Source organism: Ascaphus truei, chromosome 5 (assembly GCF_040206685.1).
Source record: "Ascaphus truei isolate aAscTru1 chromosome 5, aAscTru1.hap1, whole genome shotgun sequence".
Lineage (NCBI taxonomy): Eukaryota > Metazoa > Chordata > Amphibia > Anura > Ascaphidae > Ascaphus > Ascaphus truei.
The window spans coordinates 216,700,579-216,719,931 of record NC_134487.1 but is presented as its reverse complement, the minus strand read 5'-3'; the positions used below and the strand labels follow the sequence as shown (position 1 = coordinate 216,719,931).

The following is a 19,353-nucleotide window of genomic DNA, read 5'->3' as shown; positions in this document are numbered from 1 at the left end:
TGGAATAATAGAGGAGACTGAAAACCAAATAAGAAAGTTAATGAGAAAAATATAAATGACTGTTGAAAAATATGAAATGAAGAACACATAAAAGAACATATAATATAAAATATATAAGTAAAGTCACATCTGTTGGGAATAGTGAAATATCAAATAAAAGCTCCCAGATCTATGTCAATATTGAGACCTTGCGGGGCTAAGATTTTCATCCTATGTATCCATTTTGTTTCTCTACGAGCTAATGCTTGCAAATGGTCCCCTCCCCGCCAATTCATGGGGACATGTTCTAGGCCTCTATAGATAAGGCCTCCTGGATTGCTGTTATGTTTCAATAAAAAGTGCTTAGATACACTATGTGTGACTAGACCCTTAGAGATGTTACCAATATGTTCTAATATCCGTACTCTCAGTGGCTTGCTCATGCGGCCTACATATTGCAGGCCACACGGGCACTGGAGTAAATACACTACATAAGTAGTTCTACAGTTCTCAGTACTGTTCTCCTGTTATAGTTGACTTGAAATTAACTCTCTCTCCATCTCCATTCTTGCAAGCTTTGCAGCTTGAACATTTGTAGAAACCTGGATTTTGTGTCAATCAATTGCTCTGTTTTAATACATTTTTTGTTCTAAAAGTGTTTGGAGCTAACCTAGTTTTAAGATTATTAGCCTTTTTAAAAATAATTCTCGGGTTTTCGGGTAAAACACCTTTAAAAATAGGATCTTGGTGTAAAAGATGCCAATGTTTTTTTTTTTTTTTATATATAACTCTCATTTTTATTTGGTATTACAGTGCGTACATAATATCACCACCTATTGGCATACATTACAGAATACACAATTTTATCATCAAAACAGTGACACTTAGACAGGACATGAGACAGACGTAACGAACCACGCGTAAACCCCATCACTAAGACAGACAGGACAAACAAAACTGGGGGGGTGGGGCACACCTGGAGCTGCTGCATCGGAGCGGAGGAACTGCTTTTTGCTCTGTGTGTACGCTAGGGTGTATTGTGGATGTCTCAATAGTTCTACGTTCTCTGTCGCTATGTCAACGTCCCGTCGGGTCTGTCTGTCCAAGGAGAACGCATTTATATATATATTAGTGCAAAATTGTGGCGGCGTCCACCCCCGGGATATCTGTTTGGGCCAGCCATGGGGCCCATACTTTTAGAAATTTGGGGCCAGAGTCGTTGATCCAACTCGTCAACTGTTCCATCTGGCAGACATGCCAAATTCTGTTCCTGATTTTGGATATAGTGGGTAATTCCTGTTTTCTCCATACTGCTGCGATTTCCCACCTCGTGGCGGTTGCGAAATGTGCATCCAATTTGAGTGTCGCGTTGGACACGCCCTGAGGCCGTCTGCCCACGAGGAACAGCCACGGGTCCAGGGGGACCTCCAAGTTGAGGATCCTTTCTAGCCATTCCCTAATAGATTCCCAAATCGGGACCACGTTCGGGCAAGACCACAGCATATGTTTTAAATCAGCCGTTTCCCCACACTGTTTTGGGCAGAGCGGGGAATAGCCCTCGATAAATTTAGATAATTTCAATGGGGTATGGTACCACCGCATTAGGACTTTATATGCGTTCTCTTTCAACGTGGCACAGATTGAGCTTTTGGTTGCTGCCTGTAATATTTGATCCCATTCCTCGTCCTCCAGCGTCTCCCCTAAATCTGTCTCCCACTGTCGCATGTATTTCAGTCGGGGGGTGTCAGAAGTGTTCGGACAGATCACCTCCCTATACATCCGAGAAGTTAGTCCCCTTGTGTCTGTCTCTCTGGAACACAGCTGTTCGAAATTGGTTCGTGCTGGGCGAACCGGGAATTTATTATAGAATGCCCTGACCTGGAGGAATCTAAATAATTCTGTGTTGGGTAGCTTTTTCTCATCCTTAATCATATCGAACGTCTTGATATATTTACTTCCTTCCAGGTCCTTTAATCGTAAATATCCCGCTTGCGTCCATTTTACAAATTTGTCACCTAACAGCCCTGGAGCAAAATTCGGATTTCCCACCAGGGGGGTCATCAACGACTGTCGTGTGGTCAATCTAGCTTTAAATTTAGATGACTCCCAGACCATTAGCGAGTTCGCAATTGCACAGAGTGGCAACCCTATTGATTTCTTGCACTGTTTTGGAAGCCAAATCAGATCATGTAGTTTTACTGGTGCGCAGCATACTGTTTCTAGGGCCACCCATCTACTTTTTGCTGGGTTCGAGTGCCACTGGAAAACTTGGCATAATTGTGCCGCCTTGTAGTATGCCAACAAGCAAGGTACCGATAACCCTCCTCTTGTTACTGGCTTTGTCAGTATGTTTTTCGCAATTCGTGGGATTTTTTTATTCCAAATAAATTGAATAATGTGAGCCTGCAGCGTGAGGACCTCAGTCCTAACAAGAGGTATTGGGAGGGCTTGAAACAGATATAACAATTTAGGCAGCACAGCAGGTTCATTTTGACGCTGTTGATCCGCCCAAACCATGATATGCCATAGCCCGCCCAAACCCTGAGATCCTCATTCAGTTTCTTCATCAGTCTGGGGAAATTTGCTTTGTATAGTGTGTTGTAGTCCTTTGTGATATATACCCCTAAATATGTGATAGCGGAGGGTTGCCATTTAAAATTGAAGTTGAGCTCTATCAATTTTTCGACCGGCTTGGGTAGATTGATGTTAAGCGCTTCCGACTTGGCCTGGTTAATTTTAAACCCCGACACCAAGCTGAAAGTTCCCAAGATCGCAAAGACGTTGGGCAAGGAGGTGAGGGTTTTTGACAGTGTCAAGATTATATCGTCTGCGTATAACGCTACTTTATGTTTCTGCTCCCCTAAATCTATCCCTGTTATATCTGGGCTTGCTCTGATATGCGCCGCTAGCGGTTCTATGCAGAGAGCAAATAGTAACGGTGAAAGTGGGCATCCTTGTCTTGTCCCACTACGGATGTTAAATACCTCCGAGGGGAACCCTTGGTGTCGCACCCTTGCAGTGGGACCATTGTAAAGGGCTAGTATTGCCTCTAGGAGGCGCCCCCAAAACCCAAACGCCCCCAGCGTCTCCCTGAGGAAGGGCCAATCAATCCTATCAAAGGCCTTTTCGGCGTCCAGACTCAATAACATAGACGGAATATTTTTCTTTTTTGCCAGATCAATCAAATCTACAATCCGCCTAGTATTGTCTGCCGCCTGCCTGCCCCCAATAAAGCCTACTTGATCCGGGTGAATCAGCCTCGGAGGACAATGCCCACCCTGTTAGCTAATAATTTTGAGAAGATTTTAGTGTCTGAATTGATCAGGGATATTGGCCGGTAGCTCTTGACGTCTGCCGGGCCCTTACCGGGTTTGTGGATCACAGAGATAGATGCCTGGAGCATCTGCGCCGGGAGGGGCTCTCCTGCTAGAATCCCATTAAATAGGAACAACAAGTGGGGAGCCAGAATCTTGACAAATTTTTTATAATATAAATTTGAAAATCCGTCTGGACCAGGGGCTTTAGCGGGTTTAAGGGACTTCATTACCTCTGTTACTTCCTCGAGGGTGAAGTCGCCCTGGAGTGCCTCCCTATCCTCCCTGCTCAAGGTAGGTAGATTTGCCTCTTTTAGGATTTTTTTCAGAGCTGCTGCGGTCTTTTGTGTGTGGCTGACCTTATCTCCGTCATATAATGTGGCGTAATAATTCTTAAACACCTCCACTATTTGTCTAGGATCAGAGGTAAGGTCCCCCCCCTGAGATTTGATGGATGCTATGCGAAAATTTGGAAGCTTGTTTCGGAGCTTATTGGCCAACAGGGTATCTGGCTTGTTGGCTTTCTCATAGAATCTGCGCTTTGACCATGCCAACTCCTTCTCGGCCTGAGAGGACAGGACCAGGTTAAGATTAATTTTAGTGTCGCTCAGTTCTTTCCAAACCAATTTATCCTTGTGCGTTTTGTGTTGAGCAGTGAGATGTGCCAATTTCTCCCGTAGCTCTTTTACTTTCGCCTCTTTCGCTCTCTTTCTTTTTCCTGCAATGGTCATCAACACCCCCCTCATGGTAGCCTTATGGGCCTCCCAGAGCGTGGACTGAGCCGTCACACTGCCTTTGTTGTCCTTAAAATATTCTTTGATTCGCTCACCAATCTCGTTTGCAGTTATGGGGCATTTAAGGAGGAGCTCGTTGAGCTTCCAGTTTGCTCTAGGTCTGTCTAAGGCGTCTAATGTGCACCGCAGCTCTACCGGTGCATGGTCGGACCACGAGATTCCATGGATCTCTGTGTGCCCTACCACTGGAACCACTCTATTGGATACCAGGAGGTAATCTATCCGACTGTAACGATTGTGTGGGTGGGAATAAAAGGTATATTCCCGTGCATTAGGATGTTGTTCCCGCCAGATATCTATTAGCTGACAGTCTTGCATTCCCTTATGTATAGTTAGTACGTCCTGTTTGTGGGATAGGTTAGGTCTCGTACATCTGTCCAGGTCAGAGTCTAGTGTGCGGTTAAGATCGCCTGCTATGAAGATATGTCCCTTCGCGACAGTGTGTAATTTATTAAAGAACTGTGTAAAGAATGTAGAGCTCGTCTCGCATGGGGCGTAGACTGACGCTAATGTCAGAGGTTGGCTTTGTATCATCCCTGTAAGGATGATATAACGACCTTCCGGGTCCGCATAGTGTTTATTTATATCTAACGCTAGGTTATTGTGTGCTAAGATAGCCACTCCTCTTTTCTTTGCCTTGGTTGAGGCCAGATAAAAAGTTCTGTAATTTTTGTCTAAATATTTCGGGTGATTGGAGCGTGAAAAGTGGGTTTCTTGTAGAAAAAGTATATCGGCTTTCAGGCGGTTATATTCTAAATGCGATTCTATGCTTAACCGGGCTGTTAAACCCTTTAACATTGTGTGTAATCATTATTAGCTCATTACTCATCTTGTCTGCGGAAGTGGTGTGCTCCATTGGCAAGATCATCTGGGCCGTTTGTTGGTCCACATACTCCATCTGCTGCTGGGTATCTGCAGGTCTCCATCTTCCTGTAGGTTGGTGCACTATGGGGGGGAGATACGAGAGGGGGGGGGAACATCCAGACAGACATAAACAGAACATATAAACAATGGTCTCAGAACCTCGGTACCAGTACCCTGGCTGTGAGACCAACGCCCTTGGGTACTCAGTGTAGACGGCCAGGTACTCCCACCCCGCCTGCCCCCTTCCCTCCCTCACTGAAATCCCCTCCCAAGGGACTTTGCCGGCCATTGGGGTTGATGTCTTTTCCCGCTCCGGCTGTCGGCCCATGCAGGAACAGAAGCAGGCTCGAACCCTGCTGTCCGGCCTCCCTCCTACAAAATCTTCAAACAACAACTAGCAAACAATGCTTTCCTAGGATCATTCCTTTGCCCTACGTACTCCTCAATATGGTAACCTTCCTCTCCCCTTGTAATACCTTATCCTCGCACCCCTAATTTGTGTTAGTAATTAAGACCTTGTGTCGATATGCAGTATGTATCGCTTGGCCACTACTGGGGCTCGTGTGGGACTATTTGGGCAATCTTGTAGGGTGGCCCCTCTCAATGTTTCTCAGTGCTGTGCAGGGCTGGTCTATATGTCGGCGGCACTGCTGACCCCCCTCGACTGTACTCTGTTTCTGTGTCCTCCTGTGTCGTGTGTCATGGTTGTTCTTTTGAATTTAACTTGTGCTGCCTCCCCTTCAGCTTCTCATCATTTCTCGCATTCTCTTCTTACACTTCCCTTTTCCTTTTCTTATCCTACTTTTCCCATGCCAACTATCACATCCCCCCTCCTTCTCTAACTTCCTTTCTCACTTTTATCCTTACTCTTCTCTCCCTTCCCTATCTACTTCCCTTCTCTCTCTACCACATCTCCTACATCCTTCTTAAAGCTCCTTCTCTCTCCACCTCTTGTTAAACCCTCTACTCACATCCCTCTGCCCAAACATCCACCTACTATGCCCTCTCTCTACTTTATGTTCATGCTTATATCTCCCCTTGGCTATGTCCCTTTTGTTCATGTAGCCCTCTCGCTTCCAGTTCATTAAGCCTGTCTGCTTCTTTTGTCCTGTGTCGCCACTCGACTGTCGTTTCCTTCTTGGCTCTCCTTGCCTTTATAGTCTCCAGGCCCTCCCTCCGGTCGACTCTGCGACGGGACCCGTGTGACCGCTCTCAGGTGTTGCCGGTGCCGCTGTCGAAATGTCCCTCTTGTATATAATTTTCTGTAGTGGCCCCCTTCCACGTCACTTACGTATCCTTCCTTCCCCGTCTTTGTAGTTCCGGCGCTACGTCTCTGGCCTTTGCTACTTTCCGGCGCCTCTTGCTGATGCGGCCGTCCGCGCCCTATATTTTCTGCCACAACCAAGATGGCCGCCCTCCGGGACCGCCCCTTCCGGTGACGCGTTTCCTTCATCCGCCATCTTGGAATGGGCGGCTCACCTGTGTGGACGTGTCGTCGACCGCTCTTCCCGCCCGAACAGCTCTTCCCGCCCTGACCTGTGTTCCTGGTTCTGCGTGCCACTGTGGAGGTCTTTGCTCCGCCATCTTAGGCACCATACCGCAGCCACGAGGTAAGCCAAATTTTCTCCACAGGATACCACCGGGCCTTGTTTTTGGTAGGGCACGGCGACATCCACCAGCGATGTTAGGGGTAGGGGGAGGGTGTGAAATACCACTGTCCAGGGCAAAGGTGTAGTTTTCCTGATTTTTCGAACACCGAACTGTCAACTTTATTAGAATTCAAACTGTGGTGGAACATAGTAATTAGACATTTCCTCCTCCTTGAGTGGCCCCTTCATCAGCTGTGCTTCCGACCGTGGTCCAGGGGCTTTCATGCTGATTGGGCGTCCATTTTTAAACACCATCAGACCGAAGGGAAATAGCCAACGGTAGCGGATGGCCTTATCCCTGAGGCATTTAGTTATGGGCCACAGTTCTCTTCTCCGGGCTAATGTAGTTGGGGCAATGTCCTGGAATACAGCTATTTTAGTGCCCTCAAATTCTCTCAGGGGTGCATTCCTTGCGTGCTGCAGCACCGCTTCCCGGGTCTTATAGTGATGGAGCCGCACTATAATGTCCCGCGGTTGTTCTGTTAGTTGTGGCTTGGACCGGAGCACCCGATGGCATCTATCCATTCCCAGTTTATTTTGTGGGGAATCCGGGCACATATGGGTGAGCCACCGCGCCACGAACTCCTCACAGTCTCCCACATTTTCTGGGACCCCCCGTAAGCGGACATTATTTCGTCGGTCGCGGTTTTCCGCGTCTTCTTGTCCGTCCTTTTATATCGTTAATTTGCGCCTGCAGGTCCGCTGTTTTTTTTGTATTGCGCAGGCCAACCTTAGCGTTAGCATCCACCTTCACTTCGAGCTTCTGCGTTCTTGCCCACAGGCTCCCTACCTCCTTTCCCAGGGCTCTAATTTCAGCCTGCAGCATGGATTTTAAGTCTGTGTATAGTCTTTCAAAATCACAGCGTCTTACAGGTAGAAGACCCTGATCCTCCCCGGTATCCCCATCCTCCTCCGATTGTGATCCAGTGCGGGAGGTGGGTGCCATTGTTGCCGTGGCTCTGCTCGGTTTACCTCCGCCAAAATACTCTGGGAGCCCCTTTTTTGGGGGGGTTTTAGCTATCTTCTTGGACATCCTGGATGTTTAGTTATTATAAGGTGGTGTTTTTATTCAAATATTGCCAGTTTTGTTGTTCGATTTTTTAGAAAAACGGAGTGAGGCACAGAGCTCTCAGTTCAAGCTTCCATGCTCCTTGCTTCCCAGCATGCACCTCGATGCCAATGTTTTTTGATCACTCCGGTAATCCTATGGTCCCTATTGAACTGGGTGACAAAAGGCACTTCAAATTCACCAAATGGTCTTTTTTCTTTAGGTATTAAAAGTTCAGTTCTATCTAGTTGCCCAATATTTGTAATAGCCTTATCTAAATCTATTTCATTATATTTCCGTTCTAAAAAGCAATTTTTTTAAAATGGTTGCCTGTTCATTAAATATGGGTTCTTCTGTACAGTTGCATCGTATACGTCTGCACTGGCCTGGGGGAATATTATTCAACCATTTATTATGGTGGCAGCTGTTTTTCCTTAAAAAAATATTACTGTCTACTTTTTAAAAAAATGTCTTAGATTTGAGTATATTATTCTCAATATAAATGATTAAATTTAAAAAAATCCAATGACGAACTACTAATTTGTGACGTAAAAGATAAATTAAGATTATTGTCGTTGATGTATACTAAAAATGTCTCCAAATCTATTGTACTGCCTCGCCAAATGAAAAAGATATCATCTATGTAGCGGCGCCAGAGGACTAGGTTTGCGCCAAATGGGTTATTGATACAGATCCTATCGAGTTCCCAAATACCCATAAAAATGTTCGCATAATTTGGCGCAAACCTAGTCCCAATAGCAGTGCCGCACTGCTGGAAAAAATATTGTCCATTGAAATTAAAACCATTGTGTTTGAGGATGAATACAATACTATCCAATATAAAGGCCTTCTGCTCATCCATTAAATCATCAACGGTATCTAAAGCTCTTCCAATTGCCTCATGGCCTTGTGTATGGTCAATGCTCGTATAAAGTGACGTTACGTCACTGGTGACCATGATAAAATCGTTCTTCCACTCTACCTTTGACAGAACCTCCAGCACCTCCATAGTATCTCTGAGATAGGATCTCATCCCCTGTGCATATTGCTTTAAAAAATAATCTATATATTCTGATAAATTGGAGGTTAGAGACCCTATCCCAGAGATTATAGGTCTTCCGGGAGGCGCTGTAAGGTTCTTATGGATCTTCGGCAGAAAGCAAAACACAGCCATCATTGGATCTTTGGTATTAAGATAATCAAACTCTTTATCACTGAGGATCCCTCTATCCTTCCCCTTCGTTAGTAATTGTGATAATTCATCCTTGAATATTTTAGTGGGATCTATTTTTACTACATGGATTCTGCAACCTGTTGATGGATTTGTAGGATTTGTAGGATCCAATTTGCGGATTTAGCAATCCATTGGCGCATTCTTAAGAATTCTTAGAATAAATCTGCGGATTGGATTCTACAAATCTATACACGGGTTGTTTCCAATGGCGTTTTTTGATGAATCCACGCGGATTGAAACCACCCAAATCCATTTGCGGATTTTACACATTTGATGGATTTTGGGGGTAACATCAGCGAAAATCCTGGAAACAGATTTGGGCAGTGTCACAGGAGACCAAGACATACACACATTAATACCGGGATTCTAGACTGAGCACAACAAGGCGGGCAAAATAAATTGCAATTTATTTCTTTTCAGACAAACACAATTTTTTTGCACAATTACACTTAATTAAACACTTGCTGGGTACAGGGAACAAAATCAAATGTCCTTGGAATGAAACAAATTCTCTGGGCACCCCTGCACGCATGCAAGTGGGTGCGCAAATTGATCCGTGTAACAGTTCCTGGCTAGGGGCACAAGTTGCCAACCCTATATCTCCGCCAAAAGGAAAAAGTTTGTTCAGTCCTTACAGGGTTCATTTGGGAACCCTTAGCTCTAACGAATTCCAGAAGAGGGGCACAATCCTTGGCTACGATAAAATTAACCCCTCACACTCCGGAGCCGCTGCGCTGGAACTTGGAGAATCCGATGAAATATTCAGATGGAACTAACAGGGACTGGACTGCAGGCATCTTTATAGGGTAAAGGGTCCTATACCTAACATGCACAACCAATCCCTCCATGGGAACATTTCGCCCACCTACCCCCGACTTGCCAGTACCTTGCAAAGAGGGCAGAAGTTGCTTCCCAGTTTACACGGAGCATGTTCTAACCTCACACCTGAGCTCCTTAGCATACTGGGCCCAACCCTTTACCTGGTGACAGTAAGTCTGGGGTTGGCTACAAAGTGTGAAGTCCCACCGGTTTCGGGCAATTAACAATATCCTGGCCATCATAACACCTAGGATTTCTGAGTCTTTTCAACTCTGAACTTCTCATAGACACTGCCAGGGTGCCTTGGAAGTACGGAGATGAGAAATCCCTCAGCTCATTCATCCTTAACATATTTACATGTTAAAGGTTTTATTACCGGCTGACAGGAAAAGTTTCCTTTCTTTACATTTAAAACCAGCACTGAAACACACTTTATTTTTTATATGTGGTTTCTACCTGTATAAACAATATAAAACAAATATGTATGTGTGTCGTATTTCTTCAGCTACCTGGGACCCAAAAATTAGATTGCTAGCTCACTCCTAGCGCAAGTTAGCCACTTAATTGGATGCGGTTGTGATGTGGTCAGCAGTTTGACCTAGTTCCCACACCAATACTTCCATCGTAAGTTGCTAAGGAGACTGGTGGATACATTTTGACAAGAAAGCACTTCAGCTAGACCGCAAACCACTTATCCAATTGACTTTGCGGTTTAGAGGCATTCATAGGCATGCTTCTTCACTTAGCGCTTGGTTCAGCGCTAGGGGCTCCCCCTTGTGTCACAAATACAATTCGCACATAGTTCATTCTTTCAACAGCTGCTATCTTCTTTAGCTGCAAAATAGGGACAATAAAGGTAGTGTAGGGGAAAACATGATATGATGGGAACAATACAGTTTAACCCCTTCAGTCCCAACAGGGATTGGGGTTAACCAGCCGGGCATAATACCTTTATTATTGGCCTGCTTAACTCCCTCCCGCCATGGGCAGATTTGCCCATCTCTATCTATGACTCAGGGCAGCTGAGGATCAAAGGATTGGTGGAATTATTGGAGTTTTGCCAGACTTGTAAATTACTTTACCCAGATACTGTTCTGTGTTCATGATGCTCCCATCGTTCTAAATGAAACTTGCTTCCCAGGGAAAAGAAAATACCCATGCTAATGATGAATGCTGCTATTAAAGCGTTTAAATAAAGATGTCGAAATGTTTTTTTCAAGAAATGTAGAATGTGATATTTTAAATGTGTGTGAATCTGAACATAATATTCTGATTCTGTGCCATGATGGTCTGTCAGCATCTTGATGGCTCACAGAGGTGTTGAGATGGAGGCCAGAGAATAGCATTAATCCAAGGTATCTCTAAACGTGTTAATTAAAGGTTTGTTTGGGGACCTATTTCACTGGAGTGCAAGTGCTTTTTGTAGTTTATATACTATGGACAAAAAAGGTGTATTAAAGGCGCCAGACGGTAAAGGATATATCACACCAAATGCAGGGCCAAGGTGAGGCTCCGGATGGATGGGTTGTGCTTGAGAGAAATAGAAACAAAAACACAAAACATAGCGTAATACTATAAATAAATGGGACAAACAACATTCAAGACTAAGGACTAACAGCTGAGATCGAGGTGAAAATTATTTAAAAAACATTTAATAAAACATATAATAAAATATATACTATAACAATGGACATAGAAAAAAATAAATAAAAATACACAGAATAATAAAATAACCAAATGGTTAAGATCAATGGTTAGGACCAGCACACTGCGACACCAGGTGAACTGCCCACTCACCGGACAGAAGATTAAAACAGGCGGTGGATAATTTGGAGAGTATCCCCTCTCTGCTGCTCACACAGCTACTGCACCGGAACGGATCTGCAGAGGAAGCGTTGCACACGCCAGCCGGCGTGTGTGTGTGTACTCTCTATCTGCGCTCACGGGATGGGTGCCGTGCAGTTGGTAACGATTTCCCAGCAGCAGATTCGTCTGTGGTGAATACCAGCTAATTCGCCTCCGGATCGGCTCAAAAGAGAAGGGACAGGCCCGGCGCCACAGAGGAGGTCCTATAAAAGCCACCCTACGCGTATACTATCTCAAACACACTTTTATACAATATGTGGAGAGACATCTCTGCACAAAAAGGAGCACACCTGGGATATATACTAATGTAAATATACTTTACAAATTATCATGCATCTCAGGTGTGCTCCTTTAAGTGCACTAGTGTATCTCCATGTTTTATATAAAAGTGTGTCTGTCTATACAGTGCTTTATATAAATTAAATTGTATAGTATAATATTAAACATTCCATTTTTTGTATCACTAAAGAATTCTAAACATGAAAATATTTGTTTCCAGTCTTACCATTTATAATTTACAAATGCACAGATGTCTAGTTCTCCATCCAACATGAACAGAAACCAAATTTATAAATTAATTTTCTGTCCTGTTATAATGACAATTTTCCTGCCCATTTGGATAAAAACCTCAATGGGGATCACTGAGTAATAACAGTTTATTTATCTTACAATAATATCTAAAAAATGTGGAAAATGTTCTGAAATTATTTTAAAAGAGCTACAGTACTGCAGCCAGTTGTTTTTTTTTTTTTTGAAGAGTACCTGTACTTTATTGAACATTAAAAAACGCTAAAATATAACAGATAAGATAAAAACAAAAATAAAAGAATACAGCCAGTCTGTAGGACGAGAAATCGCAGGGCGCGCAGCTAACCGCCTCCGCGTCCGGACATGGCGCCGCCGCGCTCCCACTGACCCACTCCCCGACGGCGGCTGCGACATGCTGTACTCTTTTTTTTTTTTTTATATTTTTATTGGAAATTCTGCAGACTTGTACATACAGTATATTTTTAACATGCATAATGTAGTAGATTCTTACACAGGTATCTCTTTATGTTCTATACAATATTTGATTTGCATTATTTCCTTTTTATTTTTAATATAGTAACACTTGAACCTTCAACTCAACTTGTAAACATTTACTTGTACTATGTCAATCCGTTATATCATTTTACCTTCAACTTATTCCCTCTTATTCCCTCTTGATAGTATACCCCAGCCTTTGCTTCATCTGTTTTGAACCTCTGACAAACTAACCAAGTCATTTATATAAGGGCTCTTCCCTCCTACAGTATGTTTGTACTCTTTTCGCCACTCCTGTTCGACCCATACACCTCTGTATGATATCCTGAGGTATTTATTTCACTAGTCTTATGGTATCGTCCATAGTCCTATTGGGTACTTTTCTACCCCCCCCCCCCCGTCTGTTTTTTTTATTGATGGTGTATTGTTCAGAATCTTATTGGGGGATTCCTGGTTAGTGTGCGTGTTGCATACCATGTTGTGTGTTTAAAGTTTTCTTTGATTTTTGTCTTTGTCTCGTCTGACTGTGCGGCAATGAAGCTTTCCCAGATATGGAAGAATCGTTCCGCTTTTTTTTCTTTGTCCGTCGTGGCTTCTACTCAGTCTAATGTGAATATACTAAACATTTTTTCTCTCCACAGCTGCAGAGATGGGGGAGTGTTATGTATCCACTGTTGCAAGATTGTTTTCCTTGAGGCCATAGCTATAATTTGTTTCAGTTTGCTGTTATCAGTTTGGTCCCCTGCTACCCCTTCAACGTTTAGGTTTATAATATTAAAAATCGCATATTCTGGATCTATATGGATTATTGTATTCAGGGAATCTTTGCAGTACTCGCCTATTCATGACCAGAACTCTTGGACCACTGGGCAGTTCCATAGGCAGTGCATAAGATCTGCCTGTGGGGCTGCACACTTTGTACATTTACTGTCTAGCGATAATTTTGTTTTGTATCTGAATTTGGGTGTAGTATATGTTCTATATAAAATGTTGTAGTGCATTTCTTGGTATATTGTGGATGGGATGATTTTCAACGATTTCTCAAACTGTCTCATGATAGTCTCCATATTTAGGTTTGGGCAATCTGTTAACCAAGCTCCCATTCCTGGTGTGTTGCCATCAAAACGTAATGTTTTCTTCAGACATTGATAAAAATTTGATATTGAGATTTTCCCATATTTTGCCCTTTGGAAGAGAGCATCAAGTTGATTGTCTCTATCTGCTGTTGGTAAGTCGTTTAGTGATGTCAATGCGTAATGCCTGGCCTGTAGGTATGCAAAGAATTGTGTGTTAGGTAGTGCGTATTTATCTTTCAGTTCCTGAAATGAGTAAATTGTGTGATTTAGTTTATGTAGGAGCTGCCCTATTCCAAGGATTCCCTTCTTTTCCCAGGCCTCAAAAGGGTAATTCGCCTTCCCTTCCTGAAACCGCAGGTTTTTAGTGAACGGTAGAAATAGCGATTTGTTCCTTTGTAAAGAGAGTGTTTTCCTGGCTCTATACCACGCTTTATATGTGCTGAATAGTATTGGTTCTCTTTTATGGCTCTTGGGACCTCGTGAGAAGGCATATGTAACAAATATGCCAAGTTTATATCTGGGCACATTTGTTGGTCAATTTCATATATTGTGAAGTAGTTTGTGTGGTTTATCCAGTCTCCCGCATATCTCAAGAGAGCGGCCAAGTTGTACATTTTAAGGGAGGGGAGGTTTACACCTCCATTTCTTTTATGTTGCTGTAGTTTTGCCATACTAATTCTAGGCTTTTTGTTTTTCCATATAAAAATTTGAAATGCTTTGTTTAGAGCTTTTTCGTCTTTGTCTCTTATTATAATTGGCAACATCTGCAGTATATATAGGATTTTTGGGAAGATTGTCATCTTCACCAGATGGCATCTCCACAGAAATGTTACGCTTAAGTTTTGACATTTTCGGAGCGTTTGTGTGATTTTTTCTATATTAATATTATATAATTGATGGATATCGCTCGGGATGAGTAACCCCAGAAATTTTATGTGTTTTTTTGCCCATTTAAATGGGATGGGGCCCTTCCACTCTATCTTTTGATTGCAGTCTAGAGCTAGTGCCTCTGATTTTTCATAGTTGATGGTTAGGCCCGAGACTTTGCCATACATTAGTATTGCTTCTATAATAGCGGGTATTGCCTTTTGAGGGTTTGAAATGAAAAGGAGCATATCATCCGCAAATGCTGCGATTTTTAGTTCTTTGCCACCTATTTGAATGCCCTTGAATTCCTCCATCTGTTTTAGGTGTCGAATTAGGGGGTCTAGTGCTATATCAAATAGCATTGGGGATAGGGGACAGCCCTGCCTTGTTCCCCTTTGTAACGTGAAAAGTTCTGAGTTTAGTGCATTAGCTGTGATATAGGCTTTGGGGGAATTGTATATAGTTTGGATTAATGTTGTAAAATTCTCTCCAAAGTTTTGTGCCTGGAGAGTCCTGGTAATGTGTGCCCATGTAATTTTGTCGAATGCCTTTTCAGCGTCGAGATTTACTATTATGTTGTTGCCTTTGGACTGTCCTGCTGCCACCACCGTGGCCACAGCTGATCTTATACTCATAACTGACTGTCTCCCGGGGACAAAACCTGTTTGCTCTGGAGATATAATATTGGGGAGTATATTTTTTAGACGGTTTGTGTAAATTTTTGTTCGAATTTTAAAATCTTGGTTTAACAGGGAAATGGGTCTGTATGACGATGGTTGTTCCAGATTCCTGCCTGGTTTTGGGATGACAATTATTTTCGCTAGATTAAAATTTTGCAGCATTTGTTTTTCCTCCCTTATATGGTTGTATAGGTTGGTTAGTGATATTGCTATTTCTGGGTTTAATAATTTGTAGTATTCTGCACTAAGGCCATCTGGTCCTGGTGATTTGTTATTTTTAAGTGTGTTGATAGTTTCCTGTACTTCTAGGGTTGTTATAGGTTGATCTAGTGCCTCTCTATTTGCTTGGGAGATCTGAGGAAGGTTTGCTTCTTGTATAACTTTTTCTTCAAATTCTTTTTCATCTGGGATTGTTGTGTAGAGTTTTTTGTAGTAATTTAGGAATGTTGCACAAATTTCTTTGGCGTTTGTTGTTCTGCCACCCTCCTTGGTGCTAATGGACACTATTTGATTAGTACTTTTGGTTTCTTTTGTTAGATTGGCCAACAATTTCCCCGGTTTATTGCCCCATCTAAAATAGCTATTTTGTTGATACATAAGTTGGGTTTGTGCTCTTTCAGTCAGCAGTGCCTCATACAATTCTTTGGTTTCTAAATACTGCTTCTTATTTTGTTCTGTATTATCTGTCTTGTATATTTGGAATGCCTGTGTTACACTGGCGACACACTTTATTCGAGCTCGGCTAGTCCCACGAATTCGGGTATACCCGGGTGTATTGAGGTTTGTGACTGTTTTCTGCCCGAGTGCATTGAGGTATTTTCCAAGCAGGGATTGAAGCATTTTATTCCCGCTGGCTGCAATACTGCACAGTATATATATATATATATATACTGCATTACAATTCATGAATTTATGCCATCTGGTAGACACGCGAAGCATTGCAGCCTATTAAATCCTAATCATTATCATTTAACAGATCAGCCGCCCGTCAGCCAGGCATGAACCCAGGCTGGGAAGGCAAACGCAACGGGGCTTGTCAGAGGTGAGGAGCGGCGCATTCCAGGTATCTGCCAGGTACATACTGGATATTTGCTCGAATAAAGTGTGTCGGTGCAGTAGCTGTGTGTTTAGGTTGTTCAGTTTTGTGTTTAGGGTTCTGTTTTTCCTGATACTGTAAGCAATTATATGGCCTCTAAGTACTGCTTTAGATGTTTCCCAGTACAGAATGGGTTCTACAGTATGCTGCTGGTTGTCCATCTCATAATTGGACCACTGGTTTTGTAGATACGCTTTGAACTCTTTTGAGTCGGCTAGATACGTGGGCATGCGCCAGCTTCGCGAGATATTTTTGGGTTTACTGAGTCTTAAGTTGATCCATATTGGTGCAAGGTCTGAAATTATTATATTTTCTATTTTAGCTGAGTTTATTCTCTGCATTAAATTGGTTGGGCTTAGGAACCGGTCTATTCTTGAGAACATATTGTGTGCGTGTGAAAAAAAAGTGAAATATTTTTCTAGCGGGTTTAAAATTCTCCAGGGATCAACCAGTGTTAGGTTCTCCCTGAAGGATTTTAAAGTTCCCCGTTGTGCGTGTGAGTGGTGCGGTACCCTTTTGTTTCCTGATCTGTCAAGTGTCCAGTCCTCCACTACATTGAAGTCGCCTCCTACAACAACGGTCTCTGCGTCCCACTCCAAAATTCTTTGGTAGAGATCTGTGAAAAACAAATGGTTATGCAAGTTCAGAGCATATACATTAACCAACAACAGTCTCGAGTCTTCTATGGTGATGTCGACCATGAGATATCTGCCTCACGGATCTTTCAGAGTTTTATGGATGGTGTAGTTCACATTTTTGTTTATTAGTATTGCAGTTCCTCTTTGCTTTCCCGTATATGGTGCCGCGATTATTTCTTGGATCCATGGTGCTTTTAGTCTTTTGGTATATTCCTTCAGGAGGTGTGTCTCTTGGAGGAGCGTCACTTGTGCTTTGGATCTTTTGATGTGGGAGAGTATCTTCCTTCTTTTTTGCTGGTGAATTCAGGCCCCCGACATTCCAGGAGACCATCTTGAGGTTGTTTATCCGGATTTGGAAATCCTCGGTTTCTACTTTAGCGTCACCTTGAGGCTGCATCTATCCAATTCCTTCTGTGGGGTTATAATCTTTGTTTTGTTTGCTTTCCATTGGAGGTGAGCCGTCCCAGCGAGCGGCCCCCTCTGGGTTTTTGGTATTTTGGAGTTGAAAGAAGTTTTGATTTTGGTTGAGTTTTTGGTGCACTTTTCCTGTCATGTCGTGTTTGGTCCAGCTTGACAAGCAGCAACAGGCTGTGTCTGTTGGCTTTGTGTGGCAATTCTTGTGGGTTCTCACCAACCAGGCTGACTTAGTTGGCTTTTGATGGCCTAGGTTTGCCAAGATTGCCTTTTGTTTAGTTCATGAATCGTTTGGTCGTGGATTTGGTCCCTCTTTAAAGTGCGCGTGCGCTAATTCTGGTGACTCAAATAGAAAGGTCTTGGAGCCTTCCTTGACTCTCAGTTTGGCCGGGTAGAGTAATGCAAATTGTTTCCCTTTCTGGTATAACTCTTTGCATAATGGGGAGAACTCTCTCCTTTTTTGTGATACTTGGGCTGAGAAATCTTGAAAGATTAGTAGTTTGTTGCCTTTGTAGTGCAGATCTGACTTTTCCTGTAGGCTGCTAGCACGTTTGCTCTCTCTGCGTAGTTTAGGAACCTCACGATGACCGGTCTCGGTCTGGCTTTGTCTTGGTCTCTTTCTGGTCCTGGTCTGTGAGCTCTCTTGATCTTCAGATCTTCTGCTGGGCCTGTCATTTCCAGTGCCTGCGGCAGCCATTTTGATAGCATCTGGGTCAGGCCTGTCCCCCTCACAGTTTCTGGAATCCCTATTATGCGCAGGTTGTTTCTACGGCTTCTATTTTCTAGGTCATCCAGTTTTTCCTGTATAGATACTATGGTTTTAGATTGTGCTTCTAGCTTGCTTTGCAGCTGCTGTACTTCTGTCTCACAAACCATGGTTCTGCTCTCCAATTCTTCTAGTCTTTGCCCGTGCGAGCCCAGCTGTGCCAGCGTCTCCTGTATTACATTTTTAAGCTCGGATATTTTTTCCTCGAAGAGAGGGGAGATCAGCTTTAGCACCTCTCTGGCTATGGCCTCCGCCGAAGTCATTTCCTGTTCTTGGGGTATTGTTGGTATATTAACTCTTTCAGATCTATTTGGTGATTGTGGCTCTGGGGCCCCTGTTTTTTTGTTTTGTTTGTTTCTTTGTCTTTTTGCTTATTGATCCTGGTACTTGTTTTATCTATATATTTGTCCATTTTGAGATGTGTGTGTTGCGTTTACCTTTTCCTGCACACAGTTGTATGCTGCACTCAGCTGGGTGCCTTTGCTAGGGGAGAGGGGAAGCCCATTGAAGTCTAATCTAAGATGGTGGCAGACCAGGGGGGAGAGGAGGGGGGCGTAGAGTGTCTGGAGCTTGTATCAGCCTCCCTCACTGATTTCTTGAGGTACACAGGATAGTAGCAGCCAAATGTATTTTGTATCTTTCCTTATGTTTTCCCCTCCTCCTGTCTCCCCCCTGACCCTGTTCCAAGTTTGCCTGCTCTGGACTGCCCAGCTGGTCTATTTTCAGTGTTGTTTGGTGTGTGGGTGAGGGGGGGTATTCCCAGGAGCTCCCTCCTTACCTCCTCTTCTGTCAAGCAGCAGACCCCAGCCTCCCTCGCACTGCTGCCTGGAGAACTCACTTCCTGGTTTCTCTTGTGTCTGGGAGGGGGAGGGGGGAGGAGGAGGGGGGTCTGCAGCATGTCTGTTGGTTGTGAGCCTGCTTGTGTTTGTGTGCCTGTGCTGCCGTCCGTGACTCTCTCTGCTCCCAGAACTCCCACCTTGCTGGCTCTGCTGTCGGCAGCCTGCTTCCTCCTGCAGCTGGTTCCTTAACCCTGTGTCAGCGTGGCTTGCCTCTGAGCTCTCTCCGGTCTCCCTTTTTTCCTGGCAGACTGCCCGATCTGACTCCTGGTGAATCGCTCTGTTCTTTTTGTTTGCCTTGTTTTAATTTCTTGCTCCCCTCCTGCTTTGTTGATATTTTGGGGTGGATTTTGTGTTTTTTTGGGGTATTATGCAGGGGGCTTTGGGCAG

At 43.6% G+C, this 19,353-nt stretch overlaps 1 protein-coding gene across 1 annotated transcript in view; it reads left to right on the top strand.

Annotated features, from left to right (window-relative positions):
- The window catches only part of KCNIP1 (potassium voltage-gated channel interacting protein 1), a 1,268,243-nt gene that overhangs the window by 1,028,828 nt on the left and 220,062 nt on the right, over window positions 1–19,353 (top strand). The window lies entirely within an intron of this gene.